Here is a 6,000-nt window from a genome sequence, read left to right as displayed (position 1 = left end):
TATACAATATGCCAAAAACAGTAACAACAAGTCTCACAAGACGTTACTGGTGCCCACTCGAACAAATCAATGAACAACGGGAGGACAGTGCTATAGTGCTACTTATTTTGAAACACTAGATTTATTAAGTTAACATTTTATAAATATTTTGTTAAGTTACCATGATTTACAGTTACTCATTTGAGTTTCTGGTGTACAATATTCCAATACCAATCACACCACTACTGTCAATTTTGCACCACCATTGATCCCAGGTTCACTTCTACACTTCAGTTTGCATTCTTAATAGCCAAGTTTTTAAGTTTGATTTTGAATTATGGATCTTATGCTATTAGTATAGCATAAAATCTATACCAACTGCTGTGGTACCCCATCAATGGCCAGGATCCAGAGACTATAGCACCAAGCTCCCAGAAGACTTCTTATTCTCTAGTTCTCGCTCTCAGAGAACCTGGCAGGCTACTGAGAATATCATTCCAGCACATATGCCTGAATAGAAACACCTGTAAAGTTTATTTGTGCTTTCAGGCTACCAAGAATATCCCACCCACATGGCAGAGCCTGGCAAGCTATGCATTGTGCATTTGATATGCTCAAACCAGTAAATACAATGGGTCTCATTCCCCTGACCCTGGATACAGCAGCATTGAGAAGGATGTGGAAGGAGAGGCTGATAAAATCTCAAGCCGAACTAGGTTGCCAAAATGAAGAACGACAAAAATAACTGTCTGTACTTTCAATGCACATATGCTGGCATCTGATGCATCCATCGAGGACCTGATGGTACAAGCATAAAAGATGAAGTAGGACATCATTGGTCTGAGATGAGACGAGAAGGCATCAATCTCATCACGCTGTTTTCGGCACTGGAGAAGAACTGTTCCTCGGAACATGCGACAAAAGAGGCATCAGTGGTGGCGGTGTCCTTGTCAACACGAACTTAGCCATGAATATTGATTCATTCTAATGCCTAACAACCCGAATCGGATGATTACACTTGAATAGATGTGGCTCACTGCCTATAGATTCTATCTTCATTTTCTATGCATCAACATCCAATTATGATGAAGGAGAAATTGAGAAGTTCTACATGGATCTGGAGAAGTTCTATAAAGAAGACCACACCTTCTACAAGATCATTGTCAGTGATTTTAATGCCAAGATAGGAATGAGAAGATTGGCCAAAGAACTCCACATCGGAACCCATGGCCTAGAATGAAACGAACAGGGTGAGAGACTGTCTGAGTTCATCATGTCGACCAAGACCATCCATGGTAACTCACAATTCCAGAAGGCCGAATCTAAACGTTGGACATGGGAGTCTCCTGGTGGACGGTTTCACAATGAAATTGACCACATCATATTCAATCGATGGTTTTGCCTGACTGATGTCACTGTTATCCCAAAATTCCAAACAGGACCGGACCACCATCTCCTTCATGCAAAATTCTACTTCACAGAGCAGGGAGACAGGAATGCAAAGTTTAAGAACAGAGCTCCCAGAACAACCACGAACTGGGAGCTCTTTGGCTCTGTTAGGGCAACATGGGAAGATGCTGTCATTGACAACATTGACAAGGAATACGATCGACTGGTTCAGCACTTCCATCGCCAAGAGAGAGATAACCACAAAAAAATGCCTGTCTTCGAAAACTCTTCAGCTTATTCACCAACATGGCTTGGCACATGCCTCAGGCAACCGCAAGTGAATGTCCGATCTCGCAAAGCAGTGCAGAGAAGCAATCAAGGAAGACCTCAAAGAGAGAAGAGCAGCAGTGCTGGCAGGTGTGGCAGAAGTGGGAAAAGCATTTGTAACGCCCACCTGTCCTTCACCAACTACAAGACCAAGATAACTGCCCTCCGACATCTTGATGGATCTATCACATCTTCCAGAAAGGCAATGGAGAAGATTATTCATGACTTCTACTCAGATCTCTTCAACAACCATGTCCACCTGCCCACATACCAAATTCTGCAGGATGGATATGTCGTTCACAACATTCTCCCTTCTGAAGTCCAACACACCATCACATCGGTAAAGAAACAAAGAGCACCTGGCCCAGACAAAGTCAGACCTGAACACATGAAGAACCTACCGTCAGTACTCTTCAATACACTGGCTCAGCTCTTCACACGCTACCTGTCTGAATGCAAGGTTCCATCCCAATGGAAAACCAGCAGGACTGTACTACTATACAAGAAGGGAGACATCCACGACATTGGCAACTATCGCCCAATCTGCCTATTGTCTGTCATCTCCAAGTTGTTCACTCAATTCATCCTGAATAGGATTGGCAGAACACTAGATGAAGGACAACCATGTGAGCAAGCCGGGTTCCGAAAAGGATTCAGCACCATCAACCATATCCACACGATAACCAAGCTCATTGAGGGTTTCTCGGGAGTTCAAGATGCCGCTCTGTCTAACGTTCATTGATTTAAAGAAGGCTTTTGATTCTGTTGAGACTGAAGCAGTCATGGAAGCCCTAGTTAATCACGGCATTCAAACTCAATACATCAGGATCCTCCATGAGCTGTATTACGGATTCACTGCCAGATCTCACCATTCTACAAAGAAGTGATCATCGATGTCAAGAGAGGGGTTCGGCAAGTTGATTCTATTTCACCAAAACTCTTCAGTGCACCCTTGAGAACATCATGCGACGACTGGAATGGGAAGGAATGGGAGTGAAGATAGATGGTTGGTAACTACACCACCTCCGCTTTGCTGATGACATCGTTCTAATAACACCAAACATTTTTACCCAAGCAGCATAAATGCTGGCTGACTTCAACCGTGAGTGTGGAAAGGTCGGACTCCAGCTGAATCTCATGAAGACAATGTTTATGAGAAACAGTCTCATTCCTGACGTTCCATTCTCTCTCAATGCAACAAATATCTCTGAATGCAAGAGTTATGTGTACGGAGGTGAGAAGTCAATATGACGAATGACCTGGCATCTGAGTTGAGCAGAGGGAAGAGAGCAGCTTGGAACACCTTCAAGAGTGTCAAAGAAATAGCTAAGAGGACGAAGAACCTCTGGCTCTGGGCACATATCTTCGATTCCACTGTTCTTCCTGCATTAACATATGCCTCTGAGAACTGGATGAGAACACTATTTGGAAATCAGGATGAGAACGCTATTTGGAAATCTCAAAGAGGAATTGAAAGAGCTATGCTTGGAGTATCACGCAGCACTCAAATGAGAGAATGAATCCGGAGTTCCTACCTCCAACAATGCTCATGAATCAGGTACGCTGTCTCGTTTGCCAAGGCATTGAAAATCAGATGGGCTGCACACATAATGCGATTTGGAGATGAGCCTGGACTAGAGCCATTACCAACTGGATTCCACAGGACGTCAAAAGATTGCATGGCTGCCCACCTACGAGTGGTCAGACTTCTTCATCAAGACCCTGAACGATCAGTTTGAGGTTCTTTGTGTTCCTAGAATGAGCAGTTGCCATTGGGCTATGCTAGCAAGCAACAGGGATGAATGGAGACGTTACTGGAGCCTGCTTGAGCAAATCAATGAGTAATGGGATATCAAGTGATCAAGTGATGCTATTTGTATTATTGGTTCTGTGGTTTAGATGTATAGAGATATAGATACATAGATATACAATACCTCTACACCACTGACATGTCCAGGGCTCCTGTCAAGATACCTCATGACTGTATCTTCCTGCCTACCTCTTAAATTTCTTTCCTTTCCTGTCCTCATTTCTATAGTCTAGGAACTGGAGTAATCTAGGTATTCTTTCCTTTGATATTCTGCATTCCCTTGTCCTCCTATTCTATATATCACAGATAAATGAGACCATCTGGTATTTGTCTTTCTTCTTCTGACTTACATCATTTAACATGTTATCCTCCAGTTTATCCAAGTTGCAATAAATTGCATGATTTCATCCTTCCTTTCAGCTACATGATATTGTATTGTGTATATTTATACAATACTTTCATTCTCCACTCATTCTTTGTTGGACACCTAGATTGATTCCATATTCTAACTATTGTGCTTCCAAGTATTTAAATTTCCCCACATCTTTTTATGATTAACTTCTATCTTTATGACATTGTGATCTGAGAGGCTGCTTGGTAAGATTTCTATATCTTAAATTTATGTATGTTTTAGTTATGCCCAAGTGTGTGGTCTATCCTGAAGAACGCTCCTTATGCACTAGAGAAGAATGTGTATTTGGCTTTTTGAGGATCAAGAGATCACTAATTGCATATCTCTATTAGTTTCAATTCTTTTAATTACTCATTTAGGACTCATTTCTTTACTGATATTCTGTCCAGTTGATCTATCAAGTGTCAAAAGTTGAGTGTTGAAGTCTCCCTCTGCTATTGTGTTTCTGTCAGTGTATATCTTTAGGTCTATGAGCAGAAGCTTTATAAATTTTGATGAATCATTATTTGGTGAACATATGTTGATAACAGTACTTCTGGATATATTGTTCCCTTAACCAAAATGTAGTGTCCATGCTCTATCTAATTACTTTCTTTCAATTAACTGCTATTTAGTCTAATATAACATTGTTCCAAATCTTTCTGTCTACCATTTGTTGTATAATTTTTTTCCCCAGTCTTGCACTCTGAGCCTGTATTTATCCTGTGGGTTCAGGTGTGTAAACAGCAAATAGATGGAATTTTTTTCCTGAGCCATCCAGCCACTCTGTGCCTTTTGATGGGAGAGTTTAGTCCATTGACATTCATTGAGATTAATGATCAAAGGACTGTGTTATCATTTTCTGTGTGGGATTTATTTGTTTTTGCAACTGGACATTTGCTTTTTATAAGCAGGCTTTTAGTAATTCTTGCAGAGTTGGTTTAGTTATAGCAAATGTCATCAGCTCTTTTTTGTCTAAGTGTGTTTTATTTTTCCCTCAAATCGAAATGACTGCTTTTTAGGATAGTGGACTCTAGGTTGAAATTTTATTTATTCAACACTTTGAATATGCTATTTTACTCTTTTCTTGTTTGCATGGTTTTGTATGGGCAATCTGTTGTCATTCTTATGTTATTTCCCTGTACTTGAGATTTTTCTTTTCTCGTAATGTTTCAGTCTGTCTTTCCCTTTGTCAGTTTTTTTTTTGATAGTTCTTGTCTATTTTTTCACCTTTATTTTATTTTATTTTTTTTAAAGTTGTAGATTTACAATTTTTTGTGCTTTGGTTTCAATTATACAATGATCAGATACCCATCCCTCCACCAGTGCCCATTTTCCACCACCATGGATAATATCCCTCCCACCCCCATACCCCCATCCCCCCTGTCTCTGTGGCAGGGCAATCCCCTGTGTTCTCTCTCTCCTTTTGGGTGTTGTGGTCTGCAAAAGAGGCATTGAGTGGCAAACATGTTCAGTCCATAGTCTACTTTCGACATGCATCTCCCCTCCTGGGAGGATCCTCCAAACATACTTTATTTGGTGCTCCCTTCTCTATCTGAACTGCCCTTTCCTCTAGGATACCTGGCTGGCCTCTAAGTTATGGAGTAATCCTCCTGGTGCTGATCTCAGCTATTCTTGGGTATTAATCTCATACTTTGTTACTTTATATCCCCCAGATGAATGCAATCTTTCTATGTCTATCCCTCTCTTTCTGACTCATTTCGCTTAGCATGATACTTTCCATATTGTACCACTTGTATGTAAATTTCATGACTTCATCTTTTCTAAGAGCTACATAGTACTCCATTGTGTAGATGTACCAAAGTTTCTTTAACCAGTCATCTGTTCTTGGGCATTCAGGTTTCTTCCAGTTACTGGCTATTGTAAAGAGCGCTGCAATGAACAAACAAGTGCAGATGTCACTTCGACTGTACATTTTTGCCTCTCTGGGATATATTCCCAGGAGTGGTATTGCTGGGTCAAATGGGAGCTCAATTTCTAATTTTTTGAGAATCGTCCATACTGTTTTCCAGAAGGGCTGAACCAGTGGACATTCCCACCAACAGTGAAGGAGTGTCCCTTTCTCGCCACATCCACGCCAGCA

Source organism: Sorex fumeus, unplaced genomic scaffold (assembly GCF_029834395.1).
Source record: "Sorex fumeus unplaced genomic scaffold, SorFum_2.1 ptg000098l, whole genome shotgun sequence".
In the NCBI taxonomy this organism is placed as follows: Eukaryota; Metazoa; Chordata; class Mammalia; order Eulipotyphla; family Soricidae; genus Sorex; species Sorex fumeus.
The sequence above is the reverse complement of the archived record's forward strand: the minus strand, read 5'-3'. Positions refer to the sequence as shown.